A 19,214-nucleotide genomic window follows, 5' to 3' on the forward strand; every position below is an offset into this window, starting at 1 on the left:
TAGGAATCTGGGCTTCAGAAACTAATTAGAATCGTACAGAATTCTGAAGACAAGCACCTTGCACTTTATCGTCTTTGCTGTAGCCAAGTACCTAATGGCCATGTGGCAGATAAGGGGAAAAATATTGAAAGGGTAACATTTTTTTGCAACACTTTTCTGCACTTTAAATTGGTCATTAAAAAGGGTGATAGGTTTAGGTTTGTTTTACGTTTAATGGTGCCACAGATGGTCACAGGTATGTCATGTGCCACAAGCACATACAACTGGTTTAGTCACCCATAAATGTATATCCCATTAATTTACACGTTCATACATCACAGACCATGCACTCACCAACGCACATGGCAGCCTTATTATAGTGCCCTTAGTCACAATATTTTGTTCAAACCACATCAGGCTCAAAGGATGTGAGGTTTATATTCAATGAAGCGGGGCGACGGGGTGTCTGGTAACATTGCACAAGTGGATTGGCCTTCAGTAGCTCCCAATGATTCACAGATAAGTAGTTCTCAATACAGAAAAGGTTGGAGACCCGACTTGGACGGTTGTGCAGAAAATGTCTGACCCAGCTCAGTCTAGGTTGATGCAAAGCAGTATCTTCCGATGGATATTTAAAGTTAGTTCAAGCCAACATTGCAGACTGGCTACCAGTTGGGTAGGCCTGGGGTCACAACTGGTGTCTCCTCCCACCAAGAACCATTCAGTACAAACTGAAGACTTAGCCAACTTGCAGTGTTTACCACAATTAACAACCGATTTTAACTGATAAAATACCTTTATTTTACAAAAAATAAAACATACTATAATACAAAGTAGTCTAATTTTACGACATGCACTTGGCCACAGCTTTGGTGCCCTCGGACAGGGCGTGTTTTGAAAGTTCTCCAGGGAGCACCAGTTTCACAGCGGTCTGGATCTCGCGGCTGGTTATAGTGCTTCGATTGTTGTAGAGGGCGAGTCTAGCCGCCTCTGAAGCCACTCGCTCGAAGACGTCTCCATTGATGGAGTCCATGATCTTCATCGCACCGAGCGAGAGGGCCAGATCTGGGTGGACCTGTCGGAGGACAGAGCGGGTTAGGGTCACAGCCAACATGCAACAGAGGTCAAAGTAAACCGAATTAGAAGGAAAGGCACAAACCAGTGTCAACTCATTAAAAAGGAGCAGGAGACCCATAGACAACAGGCATAAAACTCTTCTAAAGTGGCACTGCTCTCATTAAGGGTTGAGTACTGCTGAAAGCCAGGCTTTAGATTAGTGCCCTGTATACCACAGTGCGCATTTGTTTAAGATAAGGTCCTCATCCCCATTCAGACCAGTGTCGGACACTCCACCCCCACCAGATGGACGCACTACCCAAGCATATAATATCTGGTTTCCATACTAGAGTCCCAACCGAAGAAAACAAAACCTGCAGCATTTTAAAAAGTGCCAAAACGACTGCCTATTTTATAAAAAAAATATGCATCTGAGAAACTAACCAGTCATGATGGAGAACACTTGAGATGTAAAATACCTTTCAAGTGGTGCAATGCACCTACTTGAGAATAAATTAAAGAACCAATAGCAAGAGGTGATAAAAAAACCTGAATGAGTTAAATACCATTGCAAATATATTTAAAGAATAAGTTAATAGGTCTTAGAGAGCTGCTGAGTCAGGCCAGACCTAGAAAGGTCTAAAGCTAGGCAGACCACCATTGCATATCCACGCCTCCGGTGGGGGACGTCTGGTCTCTTTAGACTTGTATCTGTTCCCAGATCAATACACAGAGTCACAGCAAAGGGGTGAAGGAAAAGAGCCCAGTAGGGACTGCACGCAAGCACAGGCGGCGGAGTGACAGGTGTCAATCACCCACAGCCTGTTTCATGTGAGACCATTGTTATCCACACGAGTCTGCCACAACCTTCTGACCATGACGCTGCCCACGAGGACCTCCAGGGCTGGGGCTCTTAACGGAAGGGCCAGGATGGGTCAAATCTTGAAGTCCGTGAGCACAAGGAGCTGGGGTTCAGGTTCTACAGCCTGCAGGGCACTCCTAAAGTATTAATGTACTCAGAGTGTAAAGAGTGGGGCTTCAACAGGTCTTGCACTCACTTTTGTAAGATCTTAAGTGTTAAATGAAAGTAATGTTTCTATTTTGCAGAGTGGACAGGGGGTATAAGTTGAGCACTCCACGTCCTACACAAGTTTTTACTCTTCCATTTATGTTACGGCCACCGCCCTGTAGAGAGCCTACGGGTACAGTGTAGGAACCTAAAGAAGATTTAATGCCCCATTAAAGACCGGCAGCCATGTTGGAAGGAGAGTCTAGCAAGGCACCAGTTTTAGGTGGGTTCCTGGTATATACAGGACCTAGGTAACTAGGGTCTATCTGGTCATAAGGTCCATGACCTTGGGATCTACACAGGAGCACCACTGAACAGACTCCAAATGACAGAACGCAGCCCGTCAGTTACCACATCACCCCAGGTGTTCTGACCTATGGTCAGAGGGTCTTCCTGCAGGGTGTGCTGCATTTCCTACCGGCTGGCCTACAGCCATGAACCACCCTCACCTGACTGAGTCCAGAGATGCTTGTAGACCAGAGCCCTGCACTCACTGGTACCCGACAGATGGGTTAGTGGTGGAACATCCTTACCAGGCCAGGCAGCAGGACTCTGGAATCCAGTCCCAGCAGAGTCTAGAAACAGCCAACACACCTGGAATTAAGGGAGGCAGAAAAGGCCTGTCCCTGCTCAGCCTCCGAGGACCTCACATCCACCAAAGAAGTTCATAGTCCATCGTCAACACAAAACTATCTCCTAGCATGTACAGAGATCTTCTCTATAATAGCTCTTGCTAAAGTGCCAAAAATACTGCTTGCTAAAGTGCAGCTTCAAGGTTACACAGTAGGGGTGCCCCATTGGCCATCACGAACATGACCCCATAATCCACGGGCAGTGCTTAAACAGAAAAGTACACGTGCGGGAAGTACCTTGTTACTGAGAAGAGTTGGTACTCCCCAATATAAGTATTGCCCCGGTGCTGAGAAGTGCAGTTCTCACCCGTTCAAATTAAAGTGCATGTCCTCAGCACCTGCCAGTTTAAAGCAATGACCGTAAGCAGGGCCACTGGAATGATGCAGCAAACTGGACTAAATTATGTGGCAAGAAGAGGCAAATCATGCGGCACATTTTAGGATAGTATTTCCCCACTGTAATTTTTACATATACTGATACGGTCTTGGACAATATTTCACCTCATTCGTATCAGGTTTATGACAAAATACAGAAATAAGCAAATGAAAGACTTGTTAACGTTTGCTGGGGGCCATTTTATGTGGCAAATCCATAATTAAGCGAAAAACACCACATAATTTACTAATTCCAGGGACCCTGGCCATGGGCCACACTATCAGACCACTCTCTTCCAATCCATGGATTAGTTTGCAACCAGTCCACAGAGCCCTCCAGCACCTTTCCAGGGGCAGGAACCGCTCAGCCATCAACTAGAATACATTGAGCCCCTACACCCGACCCCAGACCACTGCTGTGGGGCAGGATTTCACCTTAAGTCACTGCTTTCACTCCTCCCTGAATCAGAAGTTAAAATGTACATGGTTGTAAACTCACCTGCTTGAGCACTCTGTAGATGTAGCTGGCGTAACTCTCCTTCTTGCCCTTTCCTTTGTGCTGCACCACAGACTTGGTCACCTTCTTGGCACTCTCCTCGTGAGCCACGGGGGTCTTCATAGCGCTACAAAAACTGAGCATAAGGGCATTGGAAAGTTAGAACCAAACACATGAACTCACTGATTAGCTGCAGGAACCTTTCCATAGGAGAAGGTGACCCCGGGAAGGATGCCGGGCATCTGTTGCAATCAATGGACTGCAAGGACCAGCATGCTTTGCGTTTGGATAAAGAACCAGACAGTAGAGGCTGTTATGGTTCACAAAGCATTGAGAAAAGCTCCCATCCTTTTTGTACCTCTCAAGGCTCTTTTTGTACCTCTCAAGGCTGGACTCACTCGACGGTCGCTCCCTCTCTCACTTCCCCTACCACCTGGAAACACTCCTGCTAATCACTGCCAGACATCGCCTGCAGTTCTAGCGCCTCGACGCCGGACTAGCGCTCATTGCCTGTGTGGTATCGTTATTTAGGGCATATCACATTGTATTTTATTTTATTTTAAAAGCGCTGCATTGCCTGCCCTGTGTAATTTCGTTTTACTTTACAGCATATTTTACTTACATAGCGCTGCATTCACATCACATTGCATTCATATCACATTGTATTTTATTTTATTTTAAAAGCGCTGCATTGCCTGCCCTGTGTAATTTCGTTTTACTTTACAGCATATTTTACTTACATAGCACTGCATTCACTGGGTTTTAGCTATCCCCTTCTGTGTGTCCGTGCCCCAGTTTCACTTTCCCTCCCTCCATTTGTTGTGCTCGTGGCCCGTGTCTCCTCCCAGCCTCCCAGCTGCCCCTCCCACGCTCCGCCCCCTCCACTATCCATTTAAGTCAGATGGTCCTACGCGCAGCGTCCATGCCGAAGGTGCGCCAAAGGTAAGCCCGTCTACGCCCGTCCGCGCCAAGACCGCGCCAGACCCCCTGGTCCCCGCAAACCCACCCCTCCCGCATCACATACAATGCAGCTACCCTCTCAGCCCTTAATCCCGGCCGATCACCAAACTGCTACCAAGCCGAATCTGGACGCACCCATGGACCATTCGCCTGCCACTCCTGCAAGTACAACTGCACTAAGAAACCCACCACACCCTCAGATTCCAAACCGCGATCCAACCCCAACCATCTGAAGTGCATCCTGCTCAACACTCGCTCGGTCCACAGTAACGCCATCGAACTTTGGAACCCACTTGACACCACAGCGCCGGACATCGCCTTTCTCACAGAAACCTGGATGAACACATCTTCAGCACCCGACATCGCCATAGCCATTCCGGACGGCTACAAGATCATCCGAAAAGATCGCACCACCAAACAAACAGGAGGAGTGTTAGAATTGGGGGTCTCTGGTTGGCGCAGGTTTGTACTTGCGACAAGCAGGGACCCTCTCCTCTAAGTCAGGGCAAAGGATTACTCCCAGAAATAACCCCTGCTCGCCCTTTAGGTAGTGTGGCGCAAGCAGTCTAGGCTAAACTCTGGAGTACATAGGGTTAAACATTTGCAACATCACACACAATGATCATCAACCCACCACACAATGACACTAGACTGTATTTCTGTAAAAATATCTTCTTTATATATATCTTTAGATCAGGCTTGTAAATACAGTCTTTGCGTAGTTTAAGAAAATGGTTCCAGCAACTTTCAATAGACCATATATACTCTTCCAGCAGTGCCTTGTAAATACAGTCTTTTTACTTTCTAAAAGTGGTTCCAGTTATTTTCTCGAAAATGGGCCACAGTTCTTGTTCAGCGTTAAACGAATTGTTCTTGTGCTTTTTAAAAAGGGTTGCGGACTCTTCCCTAGTCCTGGTACGTTCCTCCAGCAAGAATTTCAATCAGCCAGGGCCTCTCTGCGCCAACGATCGGACCCGGTCTGCCCAATCTCACGCCTCTAGCGGGATCGGCGGCCGGGGAGTCACTGTCAGCCTGACGAGCGCGCTGCACGGCTGTCAGGGGAGAGAGCGGGGGCCCGGGGAGTGCTCACTGCGCGGCTCCGGGGACTCGGCTGAGGCAGATGGCGGTGCGAGCGAGGCGGGACAGGGGCTCGCACCGCGGGACGGGAAGCAGTACCTTTGTCTTTTTGAAGGGGTCGGGTGTAGGCCGGCTCGGCGGTCCACGTCGCGGTGTCTTCCTCCCGGGGTTGGAGCGAGCGGCGGCTCGGCTCTGGCTCGGAGGTTGGCGTTGCGGCGCGGGTCGGTCAGACGGCGACACACCTCAGGTCCTGGAAAAGGGGGGCAGAGCCCCGGGTAGCAGCGTGAGGCGCACACAAGCCTCTCAGGTCACAGCAGATACTTGGCCAAGTCCGTTCTTGCGATGCTTCGCAGTTAGGCAGGCGGTAGGGACGGTGATTAGGCCAGCGAGGCTGGGCCTTACGGTGTCACCTGGTGCCGGCCAGTTAGCAGATGCGGTGCTCGGCGGGACGGGGTGCCAAGGGCCTCTTAGGAGGGGCGCAGGGATTCTTTCATGGCGCGCTCCTCTTTCCTTCAGCAGCTGTGTCGATCGGATTGATGGCTCACAGCAGCTCCTTCTTCCAGGGGGACAGGGTAGCGCCCACTGTTCCTGGGGCGCTGGTCAGGGGGCAAGTTCACAGCAAGCCCTTGGAGATCTTGGTAAAAGTTTGGCACAAGGTGGATAAAAGCAAAGTCTTTCAGTCTTTCTTCTCCTGCTCTCCTTCAGCAGCAAGGCACCCACCACAGGCCAGTCTCTTGGGGTCAGAGTCAGTACTTCTCCTTGCAGCTTCCAGGGTCCTTCTCTTCAGGCAGAGCTTCTTCTTTGCGCAAACTGGATCTGATTTACAAGGAGCAGGGCTCCTACTTTTATACCCAGTTTCTTTTGTTCTTACAGGCCAGGGGGGCCTTTGCATAACTGTTCTCAGTCCCTGAGCACTTGTGGTGGGTACTTCTGCTTCTGCATTCAGTGTGAGGGCAGGCACATCAGCCGCTCCCCAGGGGGGCGGAGCCGGCATTGTGAAGACAGGGGCAGCTTGAGCACTTTGTTGACAAGCTTCGGTCCTTCCTGGTCCAGGTGCAGGCTGAGTCATCAGTCGCTCCCCAGGAGGGCGGAGCCAGCATTGTGGAGGCAGAGCACAGCCTGATGCATCACTCAGGGGAAACTCCCACCACCCACTAAGGTGTCATCCTGCTATTCACAACCTGTCAACTCCCAGCCCTGTCACTCACACACCCAGACAGTCAGATACACACAAGAGCAGAGGCGGGCTGAAATGGTTAGACAAGCAAATGCTAACTTTCTAAAAGTAGCATTTGCAAACACAGGATATTAAAATAAACTTTACTAAAAGAAGTATTTTATTATTCTGAGTTCAGGCATACTAAACATTAATTTCTACCATGTTCCCTGAGCCTGCTAGGATTATAGAGTGTAATAATTCCAGCAGCCCATTCTGGCCTAAGGGGAGCAGGTAGCCTTACAATAGTGAAAAACGAATTTGGTTGTAATTCACTACTAGGACATGCCACACACATCAGGGCTTGTCCTACCTTACACTTACAATGCACCCTGCCCTCAGGCCTACCATAGGGGTGACTAATATGAAGTTAAGGGAAGGTTTAGGGGCTGGCAAGTGGGTGCACTTGCCCAGCCAGCATGACAGTACCAGACTGCACGCAGGTTCTGCAATGGCAGACCCTAGACACATTTTAAGGCTGCTTCTGTGGGTGGCGCAACCAGCGCTGCAGGCCCACTAGCAGTATTGGCATTTACAAGCCCTGGCACTCCTGGTGCACTTTACTAGGGACTAACAGTAAATCCAATGAACCAATCATGGACATCAATCACATGTACAATTTTCAGTAGGGAGAGCATATGCACTTTAGCACTGGTCAGCAGTGGTAAAGTGCCCAGAGTCATTAAACCAAACAAAATAGGTCAGAGAGAGTATTGGAGGAAGGCAAAAAGTTTAGGGATGACCCTGCCAAGAGGCCCAGGTCCAACACAACCCCCTTCCAGCCAAAACGCAGGGTAGACCAATCACCACTGTGATGGGCTTCCCTGCTTGGGGCGATAGAACATGGACCTGGCCCGCAACAGCAGGGGCACATTCCAGTTCTACGCCAATCAGAACCTATTTTAAATCCTCTGTACATACTCTCAGGGTCTACCCAGCTACTCCATGGGGCACCCTTCTCTTCCTCTGTGGACACCACCTGTGCAGCCTCTAACCTTAACTTGCTCACAGGTGTGTCCCAACAGACAGTCATCAAATTACAGTGGCCACTGACAGTAGTCAGGGCTGAGACCCAGACCTCATGCCTCTCAGGGCTCCCAAACCTCTGTGGCCTCAGAGAGTGGGGGGCAGTAGCCCCAGGTGCTTGGCACCCTTTGTCCACTCTCCCTCCTGTCAGGTCAGGTATGTCATCCTGGCACTGACCCACCAGCTCCAGGCCTGTACCTGGCAGCTGAACCAAAAACTGGGGTGGGCTCTCCCACACCCGGTCCTCCTCCTTGGGGCTCTGTACCCTCCCACCTGGAATGGTACCCCCTTCCAGAATTGTCAGCGCACCTGTGGCAGGTGATCTGCACAATTCGCCCACCAGTTCAGGGGTGCTATCCTGCAACTGGGGCACCAGGTCAGGGGGGACACCCTGCACCTGGCCCTTAAACCTAGGGTCTAGACCCTCTAGTTGAACCGGGGTCATAGGCGAGAACTTCCTCCCTCTGCACCCCCTTCCAGAGTACTGCCCACTCCCAATTGGAGTGGTACCCCTAGAAGCGACATGGGCTCGGGCACTGATTACAGTGGTGCTGCCCTCCAGATCAGACAACACCTGAACCTGGCTCTCCAACTCAGGGACCCAACCCTGCAGTTGAACACTTGCCTGGCGCACCAGGACTTCCCGGGGAGCACGCCTGCCCCCCCTGAGGGTGGCACATAGCTCAGGTGCTGTGCGACAGTCTGCCTGGCGCAGATCTCCCAACCCCTGTCCATCTGACAGTGCGGGAAGATCCCCCAGGACAGAAGTGGTGTCCCCATGGTCATTCACTGGGGACGCAGCCCTGCTGGCTGGCCCCTGACCCACTGGTTCTTCCACTGGGGACTGTTTCCCCCTCTCGCCCCTCCTTCTGGACTTCTGCACCCTCCCAACTGGAGTGGTACTGCCAGACACCAGAACTACTGGAGCTCTGTTTACAGAGCCTCCACGTTCTCTAGCCACTGGGGGATCCCCCTCAGCGGGTGACTCATCCGGACAGCCTAGGCTCCCCACCTGGTGTTCCCTTAAAGAACCATCCAGGCTCTGAGACTGAGGTTGGGCACTACCGGGACAAAACCCATTCTCACTCCTTCCCCTCAAGGACAGGACGTGAGGCCCTACACCCCTCTCACTACTACAGGACCTAGCTGGGCTACTCTGCGCCACTTCCACCACTCTGGGCTGGAAGATACCTGAGCCACTCCCCCCAGGATCACACCCCAATGCCTCTCCAGACCCTCTGGAATCCACCACAAGGTCTGCCTCCAATGTGAGCTCCCTGGGGTCAGAGAACTCACTCTCCAATAGGTGTTGGCATAGCTCTGGAAAACTGGGACTTAAAGTATGCTCTCCCACAATTGGATTACACAGCCCCCTAGCAGGGTTAACCAAACTATCCTTCACCTCACCATCCAGCGCCTCACACACATACTCCACACCATCCTTCTGAGACTGGCCAGACAGTAGCGGACTGTCTCTGTCACACAACCCACACTCTTCTGGGCGGTCCTCACACTCACCCACCAGGACCTCAACCATGGGGGAATCCCTCCCACCACTAGGACCATGAACTCCTACGCCAGTCACCCTATTCCCTTCAGGGTCGCTGCGCACTACTGGAGCTACCTCATGCCCTTGAACCTCCTGGTGTAAGTTAACCCCCTCCAAGTCAGGTGCCATATCTCTAGGTGCGCGCACTATGCTGTCAGCACTAGATACCTGAATGTTGCTGCCACCATCTGAGCTGGACTCCACCTCCAACTCAGCAAAGCTCAATCTCTGAGCTACACATATTCCTTGTTGCTGGGCTGAAGCCCTCCTGGCCTCAAGCCCCTCGAGCTCCAAGTCAAGTTTCCTCATTCTTAAGTCATGCGCAAGCTCCATTTTCATTTCTTCCAGGGCTAACTTCCTAGATTCTAGCTCCAGTTGGCAATTCAATTTCAGCTCCGCCAACTTCATTTCATGTTCTCGGGTGGCCTGTCTGTCCGCCAGCTCCTCTGGTGACAGACCTCGGCCAGAAACACTGCTACCCAATGGGGAGGTTGCACCCCTCCACTCTGGAGTCAGGGGTCCCTCCAGCTGCTGTTCTGCATCCTCAAATTCAAAATCCTTTCCAGGGGCATTCCTTGCCTTGACCCAGGCCCTCAGCGCCTTTTGGAACTGCTCCCTTCTGGAGAGTCCGGTCATGGAAATGTTCAAATTTTTGCAGAAGCTCTTGAGCTGTTTCCCGGTATAGTTTTCTAGTTTCTCCCAATCACAGTCAATAGAAGAAATGGATGGTGCCTTTTCCATTTTCACTGACACAGGCATGACTTCAAAAACACATGGAGATCTCTTCTAGCAACACATAAATCAAAAAAAGTCTGTGGCTAAGTTACTGGACTGTAATCACTATGCAATGGTCAGTAGCTAAGGTAAAACACTGCAAATGTAAATTCGCGATCCCACCGCTGCCACCAATGTTAGAATTGGGGGTCTCTGGTTGGCGCAGGTTTGTACTTGCGACAAGCAGGGACCCTCTCCTCTAAGTCAGGGCAAAGGATTACTCCCAGAAATAACCCCTGCTCGCCCTTTAGGTAGTGTGGCGCAAGCAGTCTAGGCTAAACTCTGGAGTACATAGGGTTAAACATTTGCAACATCACACACAATGATCATCAACCCACCACACAATGACACTAGACTGTATTTCTGTAAAAATATCTTCTTTATATATATCTTTAGATCAGGCTTGTAAATACAGTCTTTGCGTAGTTTAAGAAAATGGTTCCAGCAACTTTCAATAGACCATATATACTCTTCCAGCAGTGCCTTGTAAATACAGTCTTTTTACTTTCTAAAAGTGGTTCCAGTTATTTTCTCGAAAATGGGCCACAGTTCTTGTTCAGCGTTAAACGAATTGTTCTTGTGCTTTTTAAAAAGGGTTGCGGACTCTTCCCTAGTCCTGGTACGTTCCTCCAGCAAGAATTTCAATCAGCCAGGGCCTCTCTGCGCCAACGATCGGACCCGGTCTGCCCAATCTCACGCCTCTAGCGGGATCGGCGGCCGGGGAGTCACTGTCAGCCTGACGAGCGCGCTGCACGGCTGTCAGGGGAGAGAGCGGGGGCCCGGGGAGTGCTCACTGCGCGGCTCCGGGGACTCGGCTGAGGCAGATGGCGGTGCGAGCGAGGCGGGACAGGGGCTCGCACCGCGGGACGGGAAGCAGTACCTTTGTCTTTTTGAAGGGGTCGGGTGTAGGCCGGCTCGGCGGTCCACGTCGCGGTGTCTTCCTCCCGGGGTTGGAGCGAGCGGCGGCTCGGCTCTGGCTCGGAGGTTGGCGTTGCGGCGCGGGAGCATTTGCAAACACAGGATATTAAAATAAACTTTACTAAAAGAAGTATTTTATTATTCTGAGTTCAGGCATACTAAACATTAATTTCTACCATGTTCCCTGAGCCTGCTAGGATTATAGAGTGTAATAATTCCAGCAGCCCATTCTGGCCTAAGGGGAGCAGGTAGCCTTACAATAGTGAAAAACGAATTTGGTTGTAATTCACTACTAGGACATGCCACACACATCAGGGCTTGTCCTACCTTACACTTACAATGCACCCTGCCCTCAGGCCTACCATAGGGGTGACTAATATGAAGTTAAGGGAAGGTTTAGGGGCTGGCAAGTGGGTGCACTTGCCCAGCCAGCATGACAGTACCAGACTGCACGCAGGTTCTGCAATGGCAGACCCTAGACACATTTTAAGGCTGCTTCTGTGGGTGGCGCAACCAGCGCTGCAGGCCCACTAGCAGTATTGGCATTTACAAGCCCTGGCACTCCTGGTGCACTTTACTAGGGACTAACAGTAAATCCAATGAACCAATCATGGACATCAATCACATGTACAATTTTCAGTAGGGAGAGCATATGCACTTTAGCACTGGTCAGCAGTGGTAAAGTGCCCAGAGTCATTAAACCAAACAAAATAGGTCAGAGAGAGTATTGGAGGAAGGCAAAAAGTTTAGGGATGACCCTGCCAAGAGGCCCAGGTCCAACAAGGAGGCATCGCCATCGTCCATAAGAACACGATCCGCGTCTCTACCAGCTCCGACGATAACCTCGCTACCGCCGAACACCTCCACTTCCAGATCCACACCGACCCGAAGTTCACACTCAGAGGCACCCTCATCTATAGACCACCAGGTCCCCGCGCACAATTCTGCGAAGACATCACTGAATTAGTCACCCCTCACGCCCTCCCCTCCGAGGACTACATCCTGCTAGGAGACATCAACTTCCACCTAGAAAAGAACAATGACAGCAACACCACCACCCTTCTGGACAACCTCGCCAATCTTGGACTCAAACAACTTGTCAACACCCCCACTCAACGCAGGCCACACGCTCGACCCAATCTTCACCTCCAGCAAGCATATCTCCTTCGACCACACCACAGCCCACCAATGGACAGACCACAGCTGCGTTCACTTCAGCTACAAAAAGACTACAACCCACAACCTCCCTCAACCAATTCCGCGCAGAAACTGGAACAAAATTACAACCGACCAACTCTTCACATCACTGCAACAAAACCTCCCTGCAAAATCATCGGACCCAAACCTTGCAGCAACCAACCTCACACAATGGATCACCCACAGCGCTGATGAATTAGCACCCTTGAAAAAACAGCAATACAAACAAATCAACAATAAAGCCCCTTGGTTTAATGAGGACCTCAAAAACTCCAAGAAGACCTGCCGCACCCTCGAGAAAGCCTGGAAAAAAGACCGAACCTCTGACAACCAGGCAGCCTTCAAGAACGCCATCCGCAGACACCACCAACTGATCCGATCCACCAAGAAATCAGCACTCAAAGACCGACTCGACAACAACGCCCAAAACAGCAAGGAACTATTCAACATTGTCAAAGAATTCACCAACCCCCCCGCCGGCACTAACGATATCACCCCCTCCCAAGACCTCTGCGACTCCTTAGCCTCATTCTTCCACAACAAAATCGCAGACATACATAACAGCTTCGCAAATTAGACCGGAATCCAAGCCCCACCACCCTCACCTGAACTTAAACACCCCCCTAACAACCTCTGCGCCTGGAACCCAATCTCCACTGAAGAAACCATCCGTCTGATGAACTCCATCCACTCAGGATCACCAACCGACCCATGTCCCCACTACATTTTCAACAAAGCAGACTCCGTTATCGCACCCCATCTCCGAGATGTCATCAACTGCTCCCTAAACGCTGCCACCTTCCCAGAAAACTGGAAACCCGCCGAACTCAGCGCCCTCCTGAAGAAACCCACAGCAGACCCCACCGAACTCAAGAATTACCGCCCCATCTCACTCCTTCCTTTCCCTGCCAAAGTCATAGAGAAAGCTATCAACAATCAGCTTGCCGCCTTCCTCGAATCCAACAAATCCCTCGACCCTTCACAATCCGGCTTCCGAGCCAAACACAGCACGGAAACCGCCCTCATCGCAGCAACTGACGACATTCGGACACTACTGGACAATGGAGAAACAACTGCACTCATCCTACTTGACCTCTCCGTAGCATTCGACACAGTCTGCCATACCACCCTTATCAAACGCCTTAGCAACGTCGGGATATGAGGTAAAGCACTAGACTGGATAGTCTCGTTCCTTGCCGGTAGAGAGTCCGCCTCCCCCCCCTTCAGATCAGAGGCCACCCAAGTCATCTGTGGTGTACCACAAGGATCTTCACTCAGCCCCACCCTCTTCAACGTATACATGAGTCCCCTCGCATCCATCGCACGCAAACAAAACCTCAACATCATCTCCTATGCAGACGACACCCAGCTGATCCTCTCCCTCACCAAAGACCCAAACACCGCCTAAACCAACCTACACGAAGGAATGAAAGAAGTAGCCGAATGGATGAAAGACAGCCGTCTAAAACTGAACTCGGACAAAACTGAAGTCCTCATCTAAGGCTCATCCCCCTCCGCCTGGGACGATTCTTGGTGGCCACCGGCCCTGGGAATTGCACCCACACCTGCTGACCACGCACGCAACCTGGGTTTCATCCTAGACTCCTCCCTCTCAATGACCAGACAAGTCAACGCCGTCACCTCATCTTGCTTCAACATCCTACGCATGCTTAAAAAAATCTTCCGCTGGATCCCCACCGAAACAAGAAAAACTATCACCCACGCACTGGTTACCAGCCGACTGGACTACGGAAACACCCTCTACGCCGGAACCACCACCAAACTCCAAAAAAAACTCCAACGCATCCAAAACGCCTCAGCCAGACTTATACTGGACCTCCCCCGCCGAGCTCACATCTCCGGGCACCTGAAAGACCTCCACTGGCTTCCCGTCAACAAGAGAATAACGTTCCGCCTCCTTACCCACGCACACAAAGCCCTCTACGACCTAGGACCCGACTGCCTCAACACACGCCTGTCCTTCTACACCCCCCCCGCCAACTACGATCATCCACACAAGCCCTCGCCGCAATCCCACGCATCCATAAGTCCACCATGGGAGAAAGATCCTTCTCCTTAGCGGCCAACACCTGGAACTCTCTCCCCACCCATCTCCGCCTTACCCAGAACCACCTCACCTTCAGAAAACAACTAAAAACTTGGATATTCGACAAATAATCTTCCCCTTCCCCCAAGCGCCTTGAGACCCTCTGGGTATATAGGGCGCTATACAAATTTCAAACTTGAACTTGAACTTAGATCCGGCTCGATAGCACAGACAGAATCTGGTAAGGAGTGATCTCTCCCAAGGATGGTTAATCCACTCTAAATATGGTTCAAAGCCAGGACATTTAAATCATCGTATATCTTCTAATGCTAACAGAGACAGACATAGCCTGCTCCCTATCCCTGGCCCGCATTGTCAGAAAATTGTCTTTGACCCACAGGCTATCATCCTTCTTAATTGAGGTTGGGTTGGTAAAGAGGCTATGTCTTCCTAAGCTAGAGAGATTTGCCCGGATATTTCTAAATCATGTCTGCAAGATGTATCATGATCAGTTCTTTGGAATATACACAGCATGTCTGGGCTCCTCACGGCAGTGTACTCACCTCATGCAGTTGGTGACTTAGGGCCTCATTCCGACTCCCAGGAAGTGCTTCCACTAGAATGAACGAGGGACTATTTTGCATCTGAAGAGAACACCCAATCAGGTTTCTCGTTCTCTTGTTTTATCTACATCTATTCTATACAGAAGCAGGTAATCTTTTTGCAGCACTGACATATGAATACAACAGGTTATAATGTGTGAAATGTCATTAAGGAAGGTCGGCGTTTACGTATTAGTCCTTTATAGACAGACCTTCCAGATGTGCCAGTTTTAAACTGAAGACAGCGGACAGGAATCGATATTGCACACTTGGGGGGTTTGAACGTTAAACACATGGCCTAGAAATGCAAGCCACCTTTCTGGGAGCGGTGGGATGATGAATCCCACGTCACCACCCGGACGCAGTCAAGGCTACCGTGAATTCTGGATGTTTGAGACGTCCAGAGTGGCGGCTTTCTAGGGTACAGCTGCCCCAATAAGTGGCTAAGTTATGTATTTAGGCTTAAAAATAAACCGCTGCCATGTAGAGCCATCTTGTGAGGATAGCAGAGTCACCCCGGTTCCCTCACTGGCGTTTACTACCATATAACTAGGGTAAGGCTTCAAGGCGCCCCTCAGGTGGACTGGAAGATGAGAACCCATTCCTGGCAATAGTCTTAGCATGGTGCCCACCACCACGAGGGTAGCGGTCAGACTAGCCCGGCTGACACTTAACTGGCCAGAGAGCGCCGAGATAATGTTAAACCCCCTCGCAGCGCAGACACAAAAATATATGACGGTAGGTGTCTGGTAGCCCCGATATGAATCTTTGGAGTAGGGCTGTGTGCACCAACTACCCAAGGCCCCCAACCCAAGTCGTAGGAAGCCAGATAAAGGGCGCCCGGGGAGTGGTCGGATTAGAAGACCCGAATTTAGAGATGGAGAGAGGCCCCCGGTGTGAGTAACCCGCACAGCTGACGGTGGCCGACTCCAGCAACGAGCTGGACACCCCTCGGGCCTCCCCCCTTCTCCCAGAGGCACAAACAACCACTGGAGAAACAACACTTGGTACTCTAGGGAAAAAGGATATATAGCTTGCAATTCCTACCAATATATTTCTCAACCAGGCCGCAGAGTTGACGCACAGCATGAGTATTGGAGTGCTACCCGCACGCAAAGCGCCTCGAGGTGTTATCAGGAGTGGCTTGCGCTACATAAATAACCGTCCCCGATCATAACGCCATACTTCAAAACGGCACGCCACCTCCAAACCCATCCACTTCCGCACACTTCTTCGGCGGGCAGAATCAAACAAACAACAGACCGAAATTAAATACATACAAAAATAAATCAGTTACCCGGTGCGTAAGCCAGCGAAAATTCAAAAACCAGCATCTATGGAAAACAACCAACTCTTAGAGAGAACATCCCGCGTTATATACGAGTAAGTGATTGGAGGAGGAGCTAAGAGCCCCTCCCACCCCTCAATCAATTAGCGCCCCGCCACTTCCGATCTCTTAACTCACTGCCTCACTCACCCACCCTCATCCCCATAATTGAACAAGCCACACCTCTCTGCCTCACGCCTTACCTGCAACGAATGTAACCCCCCATTGCATTGTGGTACCCGTAGTTCGAATCACTCGTTGCTCGTCCTTCAGTATAGAAAAGGTTCACAGCTTAGATCAACACTACTCGATTCCTGTTCACCCAGTTCTGGTTTTATGCCATATTCTGGAACTTGCAAGTTCGCTTTGCCCATTTCATGCATAGGACTACCATTATCAGAATGTAAACAAAATAGGCCATGGCAAAGCCAATTGTTCTGGCGTTGACTGCCAGCCTTTTGGTTTTCCCAATGCTTGTTGTTTGTCATGGTTTTTGTACAACTTGACACGTTTCAGCGAAAATGACTTTCAGTGCTTTTCCAATTACAAATACAAATGCACAAAGAACTCTTGTTTTTTTAGGTCTCGTAGCGAAAACAGCGCGTAAGCGCTGTGTCTCGCCAGAGATCTTTTGTTGCTGACTCTGCTTCCCAGGAGACAGCATCTGGCTGTGCGCATCTCGCAAAAGGCGATCGGCGCAGGCCACGCGCACGCGAACGCGCTCGCCGTGGCTGTCTCTTGGGAAGCGCAACAAACATACACATGCACACCTCCCCCTGCATGCATGCGCACACGCATGCGCACACACATACACAAGCACACATACACGCAAGGAGAGACATCCCCCCCCACCCCTCCGCCGTCGCACACACAGACACACGCACACGCACACATACAGGCATCCCCCCCCTTCCCCGCTCACCGGCACTCCGGACTTGTGCAGCCTCCGACCGCGGGGCTCTCCCTCGAGCACCACTGCTCCTCCAGGCACTCCGTGGGCGCGGGCTTCACAAAACGGAAGTCCCGCCCCCACCATAGGTTTCGTTTTTAGGAGTGCGCGCGCAGTAGCGTCCTCCTCCGTGTCAGCACTCCAGCCCACAGCAACAGGAAACCACGGACCTACTGCCCCTTCGGAAATGTTACTGTCTAAACATGAATTGTTACCGGTTGGGAATCGAAAGTGGGAATTTTAAGTCCCACGGCGGGAGGTAAGATATAAGCTTGCCCGATTCGGACGTGTTAGAGATTTCGTAGTTATTTGTTGATGGTGCTATAAAAGGAAGCCACATAAGAAATGATTAGAAAAAACTGATTGATTTGAGTGGCTGAGCGGCAAAAGTATTTTTTTGTTAGATTGATCTTTTAATCTGTATCCAAGTACATACTACTTAAGTCCTAAACTTTTCTTTTAGTAGTTGTTGCTTTCAATTGAATACACTGACGTCACATAGGACGAGGACTCTAGTTTGCGACAGCTGTTAAATGAAAACCCTGGATCAGAGTACAAGCGTCCTTGGTGACATGGAGTCATCAGTATTCTTAATGTAGCCTAACACTACAAGTGAAGCTCCCTCTTTTGTATGTTAGGTTGAGTCCTCATTAGCACCGTGCGGAATTTCACATTTTATTGGGAAAACCAGATTTTGCCCTCGGCTCCAATAAATATTTATACTTTCACTGCCATGACACCATTGATGTGAAATGTGGCACATCCCTTACATTTGGTTCTTTATACTCCCAAATATTGTTTAAACTTGAACAATCTGGTGTTCGTGGTTATATAGGTAGATAAGCATGGATTTGTGGAATCCGGTTTAGGTAGCGTTGTTGTATTTTAAGGGCTTCAGTGCCTCGTCCGGGATAGTAAGCGCTATAAAAATATCCTTTACATTTACATTATTAAGCTGCATGCAGGTTTTAAATGCATTATTTGTGTCCTGCTAAGTAGGACACACAACTCCATGCTATATATAGCAAATAGAGGCACACACTTGCAAAATAGCTACCAAGTTTTCAGATTGCTATGTGTGACATTTCCATAATTTCAGTGTAATTATGACTGACACTTTCTCGTGAGCAAAATCAAGCAATGAAGGCGAAGGAATCATAAATATTAACACATTACACCCATTTGAGCAAAGAAAAAATGTCACCTTAGAGTAACTGTTTCAATCTGACGCACACTGTACAACTTGCACTTACTGACTGCAGGCAGTTGCCTGATCGCGCTCCGCCAAGGAATTTAATTGACACACATGCTCGGCCATGGGAGGCTTGGTACACTCCACACTGTCTCACTACTTACTTCTTCTTTTGAAAAATCTGCGTGCCATCTTCTCTGTGCCTTGTGGCTATGCACCCCATTGCAAAGAAGTGCTAAGTCACTGCAAGAGGGACATGGCCGGTAGCAGCCCCATTCGTAGCACAACAACTGTTCCAGGCTCTGAGTGGCCCGATGGTGAGCGTAGCCATGACTGTTGCAGAGGACCAGGGTCATCCTCTGCCACACACAACATTTGCTAGTGTGCAGCAGTAAATGGCTGCAGAACCAACCAGACACAAGCTGCCAAGCTCTGCTGTGCACTTTCTTCTTCGGCCATTAAAGCTCTGTTTAATGCAGGGCAATTCCATCACGCCACCTGCGATAAGCGGCCGTCCCGCCCCACGGAAAGTTTCGATTTCGCTAACCTTTTGTTTACATGTTTTGCCATTGGAATCCGTCTTGTGTTCCTGTGCTGTTGGCAAAGTGATGTATTTATCATGGCAGGCAGAGTGCATAATATCATGCCTTTCCAGCCATTACTGTCGAATTTCAGTGGATTTGCGTGTTTGAGCAAGGACCATAATTCCATGACGGACTGCTTGCAGATGATTTCTAGAGATTTTTTTTTTTAAATAGTTTACTTTATTGTCA

The 19,214-nt window shown here is 50.1% G+C and overlaps 1 protein-coding gene across 1 annotated transcript in view; it reads right to left on the reverse strand.

Moving 5' to 3' along the window:
* The window catches only part of LOC147729566 (histone H2B-like), an 80,784-nt gene extending 64,473 nt beyond the window's left edge, over nucleotides 1-16,311 (reverse strand). Inside the window, exon 1 of the mRNA XM_086958457.1 lies at nucleotides 16,271-16,311. The gene's annotated coding sequence lies outside the window, so the exon portion shown is untranslated. The remainder of the gene's footprint in view (nucleotides 1-16,270) is intronic.
* Nucleotides 16,312-19,214: the final 2,903 nt, after the last annotated feature.

The sequence above is a fragment of the Lissotriton vulgaris genome, chromosome 2_1 (genome assembly GCF_964263255.1).
Source record: "Lissotriton vulgaris chromosome 2_1, aLisVul1.2, whole genome shotgun sequence".
Taxonomy (NCBI): Eukaryota; Metazoa; Chordata; class Amphibia; order Caudata; family Salamandridae; genus Lissotriton; species Lissotriton vulgaris.